This window comes from Falco biarmicus, chromosome 15 (genome assembly GCF_023638135.1).
Source record: "Falco biarmicus isolate bFalBia1 chromosome 15, bFalBia1.pri, whole genome shotgun sequence".
Taxonomy (NCBI): Eukaryota; Metazoa; Chordata; class Aves; order Falconiformes; family Falconidae; genus Falco; species Falco biarmicus.
The window spans coordinates 399201-416826 of NC_079302.1; positions in this window are offsets into that span (position 1 = coordinate 399201).

A 17626-nucleotide genomic window follows, 5' to 3' on the forward strand; every position below is an offset into this window, starting at 1 on the left:
TGTTCCCCATCTCAGCCCAGAAAGCAGGTAGAAAAACTTTTGTGGTGCCTTTCAGCTGCCTACCGGGGTAGTGTAAAAACTACCAACAGAACTCATTTCTGGCACCTTTGCGGGTGGAGCTGTGCATGGGGTGTGTTTGGAACATTTTGTCACCAGCCGAGTCCAAAATTCAGCGATTCCCCATCTCAGCCCAGAAAGCAGGTAGAACAAGTTTTGTGGTGCCTTTCAGCTGCCTACCGGGGTAGTGTAAAAACTACCAACAGAACTCGTTTCTGGCACCTTTGCGGGTGGAGTTGTGCATGGGGTGTGTTTGGAACATTTTGTCAGCAGCCGAGTCCAAAATTCAGCGATTCCCCATCTCAGCCCAGAAAGCAGGTAGAACAAGTTTTGTGGTGCCTTTCAGCTGCCTACCGGGGTAGTGTAAAAACTACCAACAGAACTCGTTTCTGGCACCTTTGCGGGTGGAGTTGTGCATGGGGTGTGTTTGGAACATTTTGTCAGCAGCCGAGTCCAAAACTCAGCTGTTCCCCATCTCAGCCCAGAAAGCAGGTAGAACAAGTTTTGTGGTGCCTTTCAGCTGCCTACCGGGGTAGTGTAAAAACTACCAACAGAACTCATTTCTGGCACCTTTGCCGGTGGAGCTGTGCATGGGGTGTGTTTGGAACAATTTGTTACCAGCCGAGTCCAAAATTCAGCCGTTCCCCATCTCAGCCCAGAAAGCAGGTAGAACAAATTTTGTGGTGCCTTTCTCTTGCCTACCGGGGTAGTGTAAAAACTACCAACAGAACTCGTTTCTGGCACCTTCCCCGGTGGAGTTGTGCATGGGGTGTGTTTGGAACATTTTGTCACCAGCCGAGTCCAAAATTCAGCGATTCCCCATCTCAGCCCAGAAAGCAGGTAGAACATGTTTTGTGGTGCCTTTCAGCTGCCTACCGGGGTAGTGTAAAAACTACCAGGAGAACTCCTGTCTGGCACCTTCCTCGGTGGAGTTGTGCATGGGGTGTGTTTGGAACATTTTGTCACCAGCCGAGTCCAAAATTCAGCGATTCTCCATCTCAGCCCAGAAAGCAGGTAGAACAAGTTTTGTGGTGCCTTTCAGCTGCCTACCGGGGTAGTGTAAAAACTACCAACAGAACTCGTTTCTGGCACCTTTGCGGGTGGAGTTGTGCATGGGGTGTGTTTGGAACATTTTGTCAGCAGCCGAGTCCAAAACTCAGCTGTTCTCCATCTCAGCCCAGAAAGCAGGTAGAAAAACTTTTGTGGTGCCTTTCAGCTGCCTACCGGGGTAGTGTAAAAACTACCAACAGAACTCATTTCTGGCACCTTCCCGGGTGGAGCTGTGCATGGGGTGTGTTTGGAACATTTTGTCACCAGCCGAGTCCAAAATTCAGCCGTTCCCCATCTCAGCCCAGAAAGCAGGTAGAACAAGTTTTGTGGTGCCTTTCTCTTGCCTACCGGGGTAGTGTAAAAACTACCAACAGAACTCGTTTCTGGCACCTTCCCCGGTGGAGTTGTGCATGGGGTGTGTTTGGAACATTTTGTCACCAGCCGAGTCCAAAACTCAGCGATTCCCCATCTCAGCCCAGAAAGCAGGTAGAACACGTTTTGTGGTGCCTTCCTCTTGCCTACCGGGGTAGTGTAAAAACTACCAACAGAACTCGTTTCTGGCACCTTCCCCGGTGGAGTTGTGCATGGGGTGTGTTTGGAACATTTTGTTACCAGCCGAGTCCAAAATTCAGCCGTTCCCCATCTCAGCCCAGAAAGCAGGTAGAACAAGTTTTGTGGTGCCTTTCAGCTGCCTACCGGGGTACTGTAAAAACTACCAACAGAACTCGTTTCTGGCACCTTCCTCGGTGGAGTTGTGCATGGGGTGTGTTTGGAACATTTTGTCACCAGCCGAGTCCAAAATTCAGCGATTCTCCATCTCAGCCCAGAAAGCAGGTAGAACAAGTTTTGTGGTGCCTTTCAGCTGCCTACCGGGGTAGTGTAAAAACTACCAACAGAACTCGTTTCTGGCACCTTTGCGGGTGGAGTTGTGCATGGGGTGTGTTTGGAACATTTTGTCAGCAGCCGAGTCCAAAACTCAGCTGTTCCCCATCTCAGCCCAGAAAGCAGGTAGAAAAACTTTTGTGGTGCCTTTCAGCTGCCTACCGGGGTAGTGTAAAAACTACCAACAGAACTCATTTCTGGCACCTTTGCGGGTGGAGCTGTGCATGGGGTGTGTTTGGAACATTTTGTCACCAGCCGAGTCCAAAATTCAGCGATTCCCCATCTCAGCCCAGAAAGCAGGTAGAACATGTTTTGTGGTGCCTTTCTCTTGCCTACCGGGGTAGTGTAAAAACTACCAACAGAACTCGTTTCTGGCACCTTCCTCGGTGGAGTTGTGCATGGGGTGTGTTTGGAACATTTTGTCACCAGCCGAGTCCAAAATTCAGCGATTCTCCATCTCAGCCCAGAAAGCAGGTAGAACAAGTTTTGTGGTGCCTTTCAGCTGCCTACCGGGGTAGTGTAAAAACTACCAACAGAACTCGTTTCTGGCACCTTTGCGGGTGGAGTTGTGCATGGGGTGTGTTTGGAACATATTGTCAGCAGCCGAGTCCAAAACTCAGCTGTTCCCCATCTCAGCCCAGAAAGCAGGTAGAAAAACTTTTGTGGTGCCTTTCAGCTGCCTACCGGGGTAGTGTAAAAACTACCAACAGAACTCATTTCTGGCACCTTTGCGGGTGGAGCTGTGCATGGGGTGTGTTTGGAACATTTTGTCAGCAGCCGAGTCCAAAATTCAGCGATTCCCCATCTCAGCCCAGAAAGCAGGTAGAACAAGTTTTGTGGTGCCTTTCAGCTGCCTACCGGGGTAGTGTAAAAACTACCAACAGAACTCGTTTCTGGCACCTTCCCCGGTGGAGCTGTGCATGGGGTGTGTTTGGAACATTTTGTCAGCAGCCGAGTCCAAAACTCAGCTGTTCCCCATCTCAGCCCAGAAAGCAGGTAGAACAAGTTTTGTGGTGCCTTTCAGCTGCCTACCGGGGTAGTGTAAAAACTACCAACAGAACTCGTTTCTGGCACCTTCCCCGGTGGAGTTGTGCATGGGGTGTGTTTGGAACATTTTGTCACCAGCCGAGTCCAAAACTCAGCGATTCCCCATCTCAGCCCAGAAAGCAGGTAGAACACGTTTTGTGGTGCCTTCCTCTTGCCTACCGGGGTAGTGTAAAAACTACCAACAGAACTCGTTTCTGGCACCTTCCCCGGTGGAGTTGTGCATGGGGTGTGTTTGGAACATTTTGTCAGCAGCCGAGTCCAAAACTCAGCCGTTCCCCATCTTAGCCCAGAAAGCAGGTAGAAAAACTTTTGTGGTGCCTTTCAGCTGCCTACCGGGGTACTGTAAAAACTACCAACAGAACTCGTTTCTGGCACCTTCCTCGGTGGAGCTGTGCATGGGGTGTGTTTGGAACATTTTGTCACCAGCCGAGTCCAAAATTCAGCGATTCTCCATCTCAGCCCAGAAAGCAGGTAGAACAAGTTTTGTGGTGCCTTTCAGCTGCCTACCGGGGTAGTGTAAAAACTACCAACAGAACTCGTTTCTGGCACCTTTGCGGGTGGAGTTGTGCATGGGGTGTGTTTGGAACATTTTGTCAGCAGCCGAGTCCAAAACTCAGCTGTTCCCCATCTCAGCCCAGAAAGCAGGTAGAAAAACTTTTGTGGTGCCTTTCAGCTGCCTACCGGGGTAGTGTAAAAACTACCAACAGAACTCATTTCTGGCACCTTTGCGGGTGGAGCTGTGCATGGGGTGTGTTTGGAACATTTTGTCACCAGCCGAGTCCAAAATTCAGCGATTCCCCATCTCAGCCCAGAAAGCAGGTAGAACAAGTTTTGTGGTGCCTTTCAGCTGCCTACCGGGGGTAGTGTAAAAACTACCAACAGAACTCGTTTCTGGCACCTTCCCCGGTGGAGCTGTGCATGGGGTGTGTTTGGAACATTTTGTCACCAGCCGAGTCCAAAACTCAGCTGTTCCCCATCTCAGCCCAGAAAGCAGGTAGAACAAGTTTTGTGGTGTCTTTCAGCTGCCTACCGGGGTACTGTAAAAACTACCAACAGAACTCGTTTCTGGCACCTTCCTCGGTGGAGTTGTGCATGGGGTGTGTTTGGAACATTTTGTCACCAGCCGAGTCCAAAATTCAGCGATTCCCCATCTCAGCCCAGAAAGCAGGTAGAACAAGTTTTGTGGTGCCTTTCAGCTGCCTACCGGGGTACTGTAAAAACTACCAACAGAACTCGTTTCTGGCACCTTTGCGGGTGGAGTTGTGCATGGGGTGTATTTGGAACATTTTGTTACCAGCCGAGTCCAAAATTCAGCCGTTCCCCATCTCAGCCCAGAAAGCAGGTAGAACAAGTTTTGTGGTGCCTTTCAGCTGCCTACCGGGGTACTGTAAAAACTACCAACAGAACTCGTTTCTGGCACCTTTGCCGGTGGAGTTGTGCATGGGGTGTGTTTGGAACATCCTGTCAGCAGCCGAGTCCAAAATTCAGCTGTTCCCCATCTCTAGCCCAGGAAGCAGAAAAGAACCGGTTTTATGGTGCCTTTCAGCTGCCTACCGGGGTACTGTAAAAACTACCAACAGAACTCGTTTCTGGCACCTTCCCCGGTGGAGTTGTGCATGGGGTGTGTTTGGAACATTTTGTCACCAGCCGAGTCCAAAATTCAGCGATTCCCCATCTAAGCCCAGAAAGCAGGTAGAAAAACTTTTGTGGTGCCTTTCAGCTGCCTACCGGGGTAGTGTAAAAACTACCAACAGAACTCGTTTCTGGCACCTTCCCCGGTGGAGCTGTGCATGGGGTGTGTTTGGAACGTTTTGTCACCAGCCGAGTCCAAAATTCAGCTGATCCCCATCTCAGCCCAGAAAGCAGGTAGAACAAGTTTTGTGGTGCCTTCCTCTTGCCTACCGGGGTAGTGTAAAAACTACCAACAGAACTCGTTTCTGGCACCTTCCTCGGTGGAGGTGTGCATGGGGTGTGTTTGGAACATTCTGTCACCAGCCGAGTCCAAAATTCAGCCGTTCCCCATCTCAGCCCAGAAAGCAGGTAGAACAAGTTTTGTGGTGCCTTTCAGCTGCCTACCGGGGTAGTGTAAAAACTACTAAAAGAACTCCTTTCTCGCACCATCCCCGGTGGAGTTGTGCATGGGGTGTGTTTGGAACATTTTGTCACCAGCCGAGTCCAAAATTCAGCGATTCTCCATCTCAGCCCAGAAAGCAGGTAGAACACGTTTTGTGGTGCCTTTCAGCTGCCTACCGGGGTAGTGTAAAAACTACCAACAGAACTCGTTTCTGGCACCTTTGCCGGTGGAGCTGTGCATGGGGTGTGTTTGGAACATTTTGTTACCAGCCGAGTCCAAAATTCAGCCGTTCCCCATCTCAGCCCAGAAAGCAGGTAGAACAAGTTTTGTGGTGCCTTTCTCTTGCCTACCGGGGTACTGTAAAAACTACCAACAGAACTCGTTTCTGGCACCTTCCCCGGTGGAGTTGTGCATGGGGTGTGTTTGGAACATTTTGTCACCAGCCGAGTCCAAAATTCAGCGATTCCCCATCTCAGCCCAGAAAGCAGGTAGAACAAGTTTTGTGGTGCCTTTCAGCTGCCTACCGGGGTAGTGTAAAAACTACCAACAGAACTCCTGTCTGGCACCTTCCCCGGTGGACTTGTGCATGGGGTGTGTTTGGAACATTTTGTCACCAGCCGAGTCCAAAACTCAGCTGTTCCCCATCTCAGCCCAGAAAGCAGGTAGAACAAGTTTTGTGGTGCCTTTCAGCTGCCTACCGGGGTAGTGTAAAAACTACCAACAGAACTCCTGTCTGGCACCTTCCCCGGTGGAGTTGTGCATGGGGTGTGTTTGGAACATTTTGTCAGCAGCCGAGTCCAAAACTCAGCTGTTCCCCATCTCAGCCCAGAAAGCAGGTAGAACAAGTTTTGTGGTGCCTTTCAGCTGCCTACCGGGGTAGTGTAAAAACTACCAACAGAACTCGTTTCTGGCACCTTCCCCGGTGGAGTTGTGCATGGGGTGTGTTTGGAACATTTATTCAGCAGCCGAGTCCAAAACTCAGCTGTTCCCCATCTCAGCCCAGAAAGCAGGTAGAACAAGTTTTGTGGTGCCTTTCAGCTGCCTACCGGGGTAGTGTAAAAACTACCAACAGAACTCATTTCTGGCACCTTTGCCGATGGAGCTGTGCATGGGGTGTGTTTGGAACATTTTGTTACCAGCCGAGTCCAAAATTCAGCCGTTCCCCATCTCAGCCCAGAAAGCAGGTAGAACAAGTTTTGTGGTGCCTTTCTCTTGCCTACCGGGGTAGTGTAAAAACTACCAACAGAACTCGTTTCTGGCACCTTCCCCGGTGGAGTTGTGCGTGGGGTGTGTTTGGAACATTTTGTCACCAGCCGAGTCCAAAATTCAGCGATTCTCCATCTCAGCCCAGAAAGCAGGTAGAACATGTTTTGTGGTGCCTTTCTCTTGCCTACCGGGGTAGTGTAAAAACTACCAACAGAACTCGTTTCTGGCACCTTCCTCGGTGGAGTTGTGCATGGGGTGTGTTTGGAACATTTTGTCACCAGCCGAGTCCAAAACTCAGCCGTTCCCCATCTCAGCCCAGAAAGCAGGTAAAACAAGTTTTGTGGTGCCTTTCAGCTGCCTACCGGGGTAGTGTAAAAACTACCAACAGAACTCGTTTCTGGCACCTTTGCCGGTGGAGCTGTGCATGGGGTGTGTTTGGAACATTTTGTTACCAGCCAAGTCCAAAATTCAGCCGTTCCCCATCTCAGCCCAGAAAGCAGGTAGAACAAGTTTTGTGGTGCCTTTCAGCTGCCTACCGGGGTAGTGTAAAAACTACCAACAGAACTCGTTTCTGGCACCTTCCTCGGTGGAGTTGTGCATGGGGTGTGTTTGGAACATTTTGTCACCAGCCGAGTCCAAAATTCAGCGATTCCCCATCTCAGCCCAGAAAGCAGGTAGAACAAGTTTTGTGGTGCCTTTCAGCTGCCTACCGGGGTAGTGTAAAAACTACCAACAGAACTCGTTTCTGGCACCTTCCCCGGTGGAGTTGTGCATGGGGTGTGTTTGGAACATTTTGTCACCAGCCGAGTCCAAAATTCAGCGATTCCCCATCTCAGCCCAGAAAGCAGGTAGAACAAGTTTTGTGGTGCCTTTCAGCTGCCTACCGGGGGTAGTGTAAAAACTACCAACAGAACTCGTTTCTGGCACCTTCCCCGGTGGAGTTGTGCATGGGGTGTGTTTGGAACATTTTGTTACCAGCCGAGTCCAAAATTCAGCGATTCCCCATCTCAGCCCAGAAAGCAGGTAGAACAAGTTTTGTGGTGCCTTTCTCTTGCCTACCGGGGTAGTGTAAAAACTACCAACAGAACTCGTTTCTGGCACCTTCCCCGGTGGAGTTGTGCATGGGGTGTGTTTGGAACATTTTGTCACCAGCCGACTCCAAAATTCAGCGGTTCCCCATCTCAGCCCAGAAAGCAGGTAGAACATGTTTTGTGGTGCCTTTCTCTTGCCTACCGGGGTAGTGTAAAAACTACCAACAGAACTCGTTTCTGGCACCTTCCTCGGTGGAGTTGTGCATGGGGTGTGTTTGGAACATTTTGTCACCAGCCGACTCCAAAATTCAGCGATTCTCCATCTCAGCCCAGAAAGCAGGTAGAACACGTTTTGTGGTGCCTTCCTCTTGCCTACCGGGGTAGTGTAAAAACTACCAACAGAACTCGTTTCTGGCACCTTCCCCGGTGGAGTTGTGCATGGGGTGTGTTTGGAACATTTTGTTACCAGCCGAGTCCAAAATTCAGCCGTTCCCCATCTCAGCCCAGAAAGCAGGTAGAACAAGTTTTGTGGTGCCTTTCAGCTGCCTACCGGGGTAGTGTAAAAACTACCAACAGAACTCGTTTCTGGCACCTTCCTCGGTGGAGTTGTGCATGGGGTGTGTTTGGAACATTTTGTCACCAGCCGAGTCCAAAATTCAGCGATTCCCCATCTCAGCCCAGAAAGCAGGTAGAACAAGTTTTGTGGTGCCTTTCAGCTGCCTACCGGGGTAGTGTAAAAACTACCAACAGAACTCGTTTCTGGCACCTTCCCCGGTGGAGTTGTGCATGGGGTGTGTTTGGAACATTTTGTCACCAGCCGAGTCCAAAATTCAGCGATTCCCCATCTCAGCCCAGAAAGCAGGTAGAACAAGTTTTGTGGTGCCTTTCAGCTGCCTACCGGGGTAGTGTAAAAACTACCAACAGAACTCGTTTCTGGCACCTTCCCCGGTGGAGTTGTGCATGGGGTGTGTTTGGAACATTTTGTTACCAGCCGACTCCAAAATTCAGCGATTCCCCATCTCAGCCCAGAAAGCAGGTAGAACAAGTTTTGTGGTGCCTTTCTCTTGCCTACCGGGGTAGTGTAAAAACTACCAACAGAACTCGTTTCTGGCACCTTCCCCGGTGGAGTTGTGCATGGGGTGTGTTTGGAACATTTTGTCACCAGCCGAGTCCAAAATTCAGCGATTCCCCATCTCAGCCCAGAAAGCAGGTAGAACATGTTTTGTGGTGCCTTTCTCTTGCCTACCGGGGGTAGTGTAAAAACTACCAACAGAACTCGTTTCTGGCACCTTCCCCGGTGGAGTTGTGCATGGGGTGTGTTTGGAACATTTTGTCACCAGCCGAGTCCAAAACTCAGCGATTCCCCATCTCAGCCCAGAAAGCAGTAGAACACGTTTTGTGGTGCCTTCCTCTTGCCTACCGGGGTAGTGTAAAAACTACCAACAGAACTCGTTTCTGGCACCTTCCCGGTGGAGTTGTGCATGGGGTGTGTTTGGAACATTTTGTTACCAGCCGAGTCCAAAATTCAGCCGTTCCCCATCTCAGCCCAGAAAGCAGGTAGAACAAGTTTTGTGGTGCCTTTCAGCTGCCTACCGGGGTAGTGTAAAAACTACCAACAGAACTCGTTTTCTGGCACCTTTGCGGGGTGGAGTTGTGCATGGGGTGTGTTTGGAACATTCTGTCACCAGCCGAGTCCAAAATTCAGCGATTCCCCATCTCAGCCCAGAAAGCAGGTAGAACAAGTTTTGTGTGCCTTTCAGCTGCCTACCGGGGGGGTACTGTAAAAACTACCAACAGAACTCGTTTCTGGCACCTTTGCGGGTGGAGTTGTGCATGGGGTGTGTTTGGAACATTTTGTCAGCAGCCGAGTCAAAACTCAGCTGTTCCCCATCTCAGCCCAGAAAGCAGGTAGAACACGTTTTGTGGTGCCTTTCAGCTGCCTACCGGGGTAGTGTAAAAACTACCAACAGAACTCGTTTCTGGCACCTTCCCCGGTGGAGTTGTGCATGGGGTGTGTTTGGAACATTTTGTCAGCAGCCGAGTCCAAAACTCAGCGATTCCCCATCTAAGCCCAGAAAGCAGGGTAGAACATGTTTTGTGGTGCCTTTCAGCTGCCTACCGGGGTAGTGTAAAAAACTACCAACAGAACTCGTTTCTGGCACCTTTGCGGGTGGAGTTGTGCATGGGGTGTGTTTGGAACATTTTGTCAGCAGCCGAGTCCAAATTCAGCGATTCCCCATCTCAGCCCAGAAAGCAGGTAGAACAAGTTTTGTGGTGCCTTTCAGCTGCCTACCGGGGTAGTGTAAAAACTACCACAGAACTCGTTTCTGGCACCTTCCCCGGTGGAGTTGTGCATGGGGTGTGTTTTGGAACATTTTGTCAGCAGCCGAGTCCAAAACTCAGCTGTTCCCCATCTCAGCCCAGAAAGCAGGTAGAAAAACTTTTGTGGTGCCTTTCAGCTGCCTACCGGGGTAGTGTAAAAACTACCAACAGAACTCGTTTCTGGCACCTTCCCCGGTGGAGCTGTGCATGGGGTGTGTTTGGAACATTTTGTTACCAGCCGAGTCCAAAAATTCAGCCGTTCCCCATCTCAGCCCAGAAAGCAGGTAGAACAAGTTTTGTGGTGCCTTTCTCTTGCCTACCAGGTAGTGTAAAAAACTACCAACAGAACTCGTTTCTGGCACCTTCCCCGGTGGAGGTGTGCATGGGGTGTGTTTGGAACATTTTGTCAGCAGCCGAGTCCAAAAATTCAGCGATTCCCCATCTCAGCCCAGAAAGCAGGTAGAACATGTTTTGTGGTGCCTTTCTCTTGCCTACCGGGTAGTGTAAAAACTACCAACAGAACTCGTTTCTGGCACCTTCCTCGGTGGAGTTGTGCATGGGGTGTGTTTGGAACATTTTGTCACCAGCCGAGTCCAAAATTCAGCGATTCTCCATCTCAGCCCAGAAAGCAGGTAGAAACAAGTTTTGTGGTGCCTTTCAGCTGCCTACCGGGGTAGTGTAAAAACTACCAACAGAACTCGTTTCTGGCACCTTTGCGGGTGGAGTTGTGCATGGGGTGTGTTTGGAACATTTTGTTACCAGCCGAGTCCAAAATTCAGCCGTTCCCCATCTCAGCCCAGAAAGCAGGTAGAACAAGTTTTGTGGTGCCTTTCAGCTGCCTACCGGGGTAGTGTAAAAACTACCAACAGAACTCGTTTCTGGCACCTTCCTCGGTGGAGTTGTGCATGGGGTGTGTTTGGAACATTTTGTCACCATCCAAAATTCAGCGATTCCCCATCTCAGCCCAGAAAGCAGGTAGAACAAGTTTTGTGGTGCCTTTCAGCTGCCTACCGGGGTAGTGTAAAAAACTACCAACAGAACTCGTTTCTGGCACCTTTGCGGGTGGAGTTGTGCATGGGGTGTGTTTGGAACATTTTGTCAGCAGCCGAGTCCAAAAATCAGCTGTTCCCCATCTCAGCCCAGAAAGCAGGTAGAAAAACTTTTGTGGTGCCTTTCAGCTGCCTAACCGGGTTAGTGTAAGAACTACCAACAGAACTCGTTTCTGGCACCTTTGCGGGTGGAGCTGTGCATGGGGTGTGTTTGGAACATTTTGTTACCAGCCGAGTCCAAAATTCAGCGATTCTCCATCTCAGCCCAGAAAGCAGGTAGAAAAAGTTTTGTGGTGCCTTTCAGCTGCCTACCGGGGTAGTGTAAAAAACTACCAACAGAACTCGTTTCTGGCACCTTCCCCGGTGGAGTTGTGCATGGGGTGTGTTTGGAACATTTTGTTACCAAGCCGAGTCCAAAATTCAGCCGTTCCCCATCTCAGCCCAGAAAGCAGGTAGAACAAGTTTTATGGTGCCTTTCAGCTGCCTACCGGGGTAGTGTAAAAACTACCAACAGAACTCATTTCTGGCACCTTTGCGGGTGGAGCTGTGCATGGGGTGTGTTTGGAACATTTTGTCACCAGCCGAGTCCAAAATTCAGCGATTCCCCATCTCAGCCCAGAAAGCAGGTAGAACAAGTTTTGTGGTGCCTTTCAGCTGCCTACCGGGGTAGTGTAAAAACTACCAACAGAACTCGTTTCTGGCACCTTTGCGGGTGGAGTTGTGCATGGGGTGTGTTTGGAACATTCTGTCACCAGCCGAGTCCAAAATTCAGCCGTTCCCCATCTCAGCCCAGAAAGCAGGTAGAACAAGTTTTGTGGTGCCTTTCAGCTGCCTACCAGGGTAGTGTAAAAACTACCAACAGAACTCGTTTCTGGCACCTTCCCCGGTGGAGCTGTGCATGGGGTGTGTTTGGAACATTTTGTCACCAGCCGAGTCCAAAATTCAGCGATTCCCCATCTCAGCCCAGAAAGCAGGTAGAACAAGTTTTGTGGTGCCTTTCAGCTGCCTACCGGGGTAGTGTAAGAACTACCAACAGAACTCGTTTCTGGCACCTTTGCAGGTGGAGTTGTGCATGGGTTGTGTTTGGAACATTTTGTCAGCAGCCGAGTCCAAAAATCAGCTGTTCCCCATCTCAGCCCAGAAAGCAGGTAGAAAAACTTTTGTGGTGCCTTTCAGCTGCCTACCGGGGTAGTGTAAAAACTACCAACAGAACTCATTTCTGGCACCTTTGCCGGTGGAGCTGTGCATGGGGTGTGTTTGGAACATTTTGTCAGCAGCCGAGTCCAAAATTCAGCGATTCCCCATCTCAGCCCAGAAAGCAGGTAGAACAAGTTTTGTGGTGCCTTTCAGCTGCCTACCGGGGTAGTGTAAAAACTACCAACAGAACTCGTTTCTGGCACCTTTGCGGGTGGAGTTGTGCATGGGGTGTGTTTGGAACATTTTGTCAGCAGCCGAGTCCAAAACTCAGCTGTTCCCCATCTCAGCCCAGAAAGCAGGTAGAAAAACTTTTGTGGTGCCTTTCAGCTGCCTACCGGGGGTAGTGTAAAAACTACCAACAGAACTCGTTTCTGGCAACTTTGCCGGTGGAGCTGTGCATGGGGTGTGTTTGGAACATTTTGTCAGCAGCCGAGTCCAAAACTCAGCTGTTCCCCATCTCAGCCCAGAAAGCAGGTAGAAAAACTTTTGTGGTGCCTTTCAGCTGCCTACCGGGGTAGTGTAAAAACTACCAACAGAACTCATTTCTGGCACCTTTGCCGGTGGAGCTGTGCATGGGGTGTGTTTGGAACATTTTGTCACCAGCCGAGTCCAAAATTCAGCGATTCCCCATCTCAGCCCAGAAAGCAGGTAGAACAAGTTTTGTGGTGCCTTTCAGCTGCCTACCGGGGTAGTGTAAAAACTACCAACAGAACTCGTTTCTGGCACCTTTGCGGGTGGAGTTGTGCATGGGGTGTGTTTGGAACATTTTGTCACCAGCCGAGTCCAAAAATCAGCTGTTCCCCATCTCAGCCCAGAAAGCAGGTAGAAAAACTTTTGTGGTGCCTTTCAGCTGCCTACCGGGGTAGTGTAAAAACTACCAACAGAACTCGTTTCTGGCACCTTTGCGGGTGGAGTTGTGCATGGGGTGTGTTTGGAACATTTTGTCACCAGCCGAGTCCAAAATTCAGCTGTTCCCCATCTCAGCCCAGAAAGCAGGTAGAAAAACTTTTGTGGTGCCTTTCAGCTGCCTACCGGGGTAGTGTAAAAACTACCAACAGAACTCGTTTCTGGCACCTTCCCCGGTGGAGCTGTGCATGGGGTGTGTTTGGAACATTTTGTCACCAGCCGAGTCCAAAATTCAGCGATTCCCCATCTCAGCCCAGAAAGCAGGTAGAACAAGTTTTGTGGTGCCTTTTAGCTGCCTACCGGGGTAGTGTAAAAACTACCAACAGAACTCGTTTCTGGCACCTTCCTCGGTGGAGCTGTGCATGGGGTGTGTTTGGAACATTCTGTCACCAGCCGAGTCCAAAACTCAGCCGTTCCCCATCTCAGCCCAGAAAGCAGGTAGAAAAACTTTTGTGGTGCCTTTCAGCTGCCTACCGGGGTAGTGTAAAAACTACCAACAGAACTCCTTTCTCGCACCATCCCCGGTGGAGCTGTGCATGGGGTGTGTTTGGAACGTTTTGTCACCAGCCGAGTCCAAAATTCAGCGATTCTCCATCTCAGCCCAGAAAGCAGGTAGAACAAGTTTTGTGGTGCCTTTCAGCTGCCTACCGGGGTAGTGTAAAAACTACCAACAGAACTCGTTTCTGGCACCTTCCCCGGTGGAGTTGTGCATGGGGTGTGTTTGGAACATTTTGTCAGCAGCCGAGTCCAAAACTCAGCTGTTCCCCATCTCAGCCCAGAAAGCAGGTAGAAAAACTTTTGTGGTGCCTTTCAGCTGCCTACCGGGGTACTGTAAAAACTACCAACAGAACTCGTTTCTGGCACCTTTGCCGGTGGAGCTGTGCATGGGGTGTGTTTGGAACATTTTGTTACCAGCCGAGTCCAAAATTCAGCCGTTCCCAATCTCAGCCCAGAAAGCAGGTAGAACAAGTTTTGTGGTGCCTTTCAGCTGCCTACCGGGGTAGTGTAAAAACTACCAACAGAACTCATTTCTGGCACCTTTGCGGGTGGAGCTGTGCATGGGGTGTGTTTGGAACATTTTGTCACCAGCCGAGTCCAAAATTCAGCGATTCCCCATCTCAGCCCAGAAAGCAGGTAGAACACGTTTTGTGGTGCCTTCCTCTTGCCTACCGGGGTAGTGTAAAAACTACCAACAGAACTCGTTTCTGGCACCTTCCCCGGTGGAGTTGTGCATGGGGTGTGTTTGGAACATTTTGTTACCAGCCGAGTCCAAAATTCAGCCGTTCCCCATCTCAGCCCAGAAAGCAGGTAGAACAAGTTTTGTGGTGCCTTTCAGCTGCCTACCGGGGTAGTGTAAAAACTACCAACAGAACTCGTTTCTGGCACCTTCCTCGGTGGAGTTGTGCATGGGGTGTGTTTGGAACATTTTGTCACCAGCCGAGTCCAAAATTCAGCGATTCCCCATCTCAGCCCAGAAAGCAGGTAGAACAAGTTTTGTGGTGCCTTTCAGCTGCCTACCGGGGTACTGTAAAAACTACCAACAGAACTCGTTTCTGGCACCTTTGCGGGTGGAGTTGTGCATGGGGTGTGTTTGGAACATTTTGTCAGCAGCCGAGTCCAAAACTCAGCTGTTCCCCATCTCAGCCCAGAAAGCAGGTAGAACATGTTTTGTGGTGCCTTTCAGCTGCCTACCGGGGTAGTGTAAAAACTACCAACAGAACTCGTTTCTGGCACCTTCCCCGGTGGAGTTGTGCATGGGGTGTGTTTGGAACATTTTGTCACCAGCCGAGTCCAAAATTCAGCGATTCCCCATCTCAGCCCAGAAAGCAGGTAGAACAACTTTTGTGGTGCCTTTCAGCTGCCTACCGGGGTAGTGTAAAAACTACCAACAGAACTCGTTTCTGGCACCTTTGCGGGTGGAGTTGTGCATGGGGTGTGTTTGGAACATTTTGTCACCAGCCGAGTCCAAAACTCAGCTGTTCCCCATCTTAGCCCAGAAAGCAGGTAGAACAAGTTTTGTGGTGCCTTTCTCTTGCCTACCGGGGTAGTGTAAAAACTACCAACAGAACTCGTTTCGGGCACCTTCCCCGGTGGAGTTGTGCATGGGGTGTGTTTGGAACATTTTGTCACCAGCCGAGTCCAAAATTCAGCGATTCCCCATCTCAGCCCAGAAAGCAGGTAGAACATGTTTTGTGGTGCCTTTCTCTTGCCTACCGGGGTAGTGTAAAAACTACCAACAGAACTCGTTTCTGGCACCTTCCTCGGTGGAGTTGTGCATGGGGTGTGTTTGGAACATTTTGTCACCAGCCGAGTCCAAAATTCAGCGATTCTCCATCTCAGCCCAGAAAGCAGGTAGAACAAGTTTTGTGGTGCCTTTCAGCTGCCTACCGGGGTAGTGTAAAAACTACCAACAGAACTCGTTTCTGGCACCTTTGCGGGTGGAGTTGTGCATGGGGTGTGTTTGGAACATTTTGTCAGCAGCCGAGTCCAAAACTCAGCTGTTCCCCATCTCAGCCCAGAAAGCAGGTAGAACAAGTTTTGTGGTGCCTTTCAGCTGCCTACCGGGGTAGTGTAAAAACTACCAACAGAACTCGTTTCTGGCACCTTCCCCGGTGGAGCTGTGCATGGGGTGTGTTTGGAACATTTTGTCACCAGCCGAGTCCAAAACTCAGCTGTTCCCCATCTCAGCCCAGAAAGCAGGTAGAACAAGTTTTGTGGTGCCTTTCAGCTGCCTACCGGGGTACTGTAAAAACTACCAACAGAACTCGTTTCTGGCACCTTCCCCGGTGGAGTTGTGCATGGGGTGTGTTTGGAACATTTTGTCACCAGCCGAGTCCAAAACTCAGCGATTCCCCATCTCAGCCCAGAAAGCAGGTAGAACAAGTTTTGTGGTGCCTTTCAGCTGCCTACCGGGGTAGTGTAAAAACTACTAAAAGAACTCCTTTCTCGCACCATCCCCGGTGGAGTTGTGCATGGGGTGTGTTTGGAACATTTTGTCACCAGCCGAGTCCAAAATTCAGCGATTCTCCATCTCAGCCCAGAAAGCAGGTAGAACACGTTTTGTGGTGCCTTTCAGCTGCCTACCGGGGTAGTGTAAAAACTACCAACAGAACTCATTTCTGGCACCTTTGCCGGTGGAGCTGTGCATGGGGTGTGTTTGGAACATTTTGTTACCAGCCGAGTCCAAAATTCAGCCGTTCCCCATCTCAGCCCAGAAAGCAGGTAGAACAAGTTTTGTGGTGCCTTTCTCTTGCCTACCGGGGTAGTGTAAAAACTACCAGGAGAACTCGTTTCTGGCACCTTCCCCGGTGGAGTTGTGCATGGGGTGTGTTTGGAACATTTTGTCACCAGCCGAGTCCAAAATTCAGCGATTCTCCATCTCAGCCCAGAAAGCAGGTAGAACACGTTTTGTGGTGCCTTTCAGCTGCCTACCGGGGTAGTGTAAAAACTACCAACAGAACTCGTTTCTGGCACCTTTGCGGGTGGAGTTGTGCAGGGGGTGTGTTTGGAACATTTTGTCACCAGCCGAGTCCAAAACTCAGCTGTTCCCCATCTCAGCCCAGAAAGCAGGTAGAACAAGTTTTGTGGTGCCTTTCAGCTGCCTACCGGGGTAGTGTAAAAACTACCAACAGAACTCGTTTCTGGCACCTTCCCCGGTGGAGTTGTGCATGGGGTGTGTTTGGAACATTTTGTCAGCAGCCGAGTCCAAAACTCAGCTGTTCCCCATCTCAGCCCAGAAAGCAGGTAGAACAAGTTTTGTGGTGCCTTTCAGCTGCCTACCGGGGTAGTGTAAAAACTACCAACAGAACTCATTTCTGGCACCTTTGCCGATGGAGCTGTGCATGGGGTGTGTTTGGAACATTTTGTTACCAGCCGAGTCCAAAATTCAGCCGTTCCCCATCTCAGCCCAGAAAGCAGGTAGAACAAGTTTTGTGGTGCCTTTCTCTTGCCTACCGGGGTAGTGTAAAAACTACCAACAGAACTCGTTTCTGGCACCTTCCCCGGTGGAGTTGTGCATGGGGTGTGTTTGGAACATTTTGTCACCAGCCGAGTCCAAAATTCAGCGATTCCCCATCTCAGCCCAGAAAGCAGGTAGAACAACTTTTGTGGTGCCTTTCAGCTGCCTACCGGGGTAGTGTAAAAACTACCAACAGAACTCGTTTCTGGCACCTTCCCCGGTGGAGTTGTGCATGGGGTGTGTTTGGAACATTTTGTCACCAGCCGAGTCCAAAATTCAGCGATTCTCCATCTCAGCCCAGAAAGCAGGTAGAACATGTTTTGTGGTGCCTTTCTCTTGCCTACCGGGGTAGTGTAAAAACTACCAACAGAACTCGTTTCTGGCACCTTCCTCGGTGGAGTTGTGCATGGGGTGTGTTTGGAACATTTTGTCACCAGCCGAGTCCAAAACTCAGCCGTTCCCCATCTCAGCCCAGAAAGCAGGTAAAACAAGTTTTGTGGTGCCTTTCAGCTGCCTACCGGGGTAGTGTAAAAACTACCAACAGAACTCGTTTCTGGCACCTTTGCCGGTGGAGCTGTGCATGGGGTGTGTTTGGAACATTTTGTTACCAGCCAAGTCCAAAATTCAGCCGTTCCCCATCTCAGCCCAGAAAGCAGGTAGAACAAGTTTTGTGGTGCCTTTCAGCTGCCTACCGGGGTAGTGTAAAAACTACCAACAGAACTCATTTCTGGCACCTTCCTCGGTGGAGTTGTGCATGGGGTGTGTTTGGAACATTTTGTCACCAGCCGAGTCCAAAATTCAGCGATTCCCCATCTCAGCCCAGAAAGCAGGTAGAACAAGTTTTGTG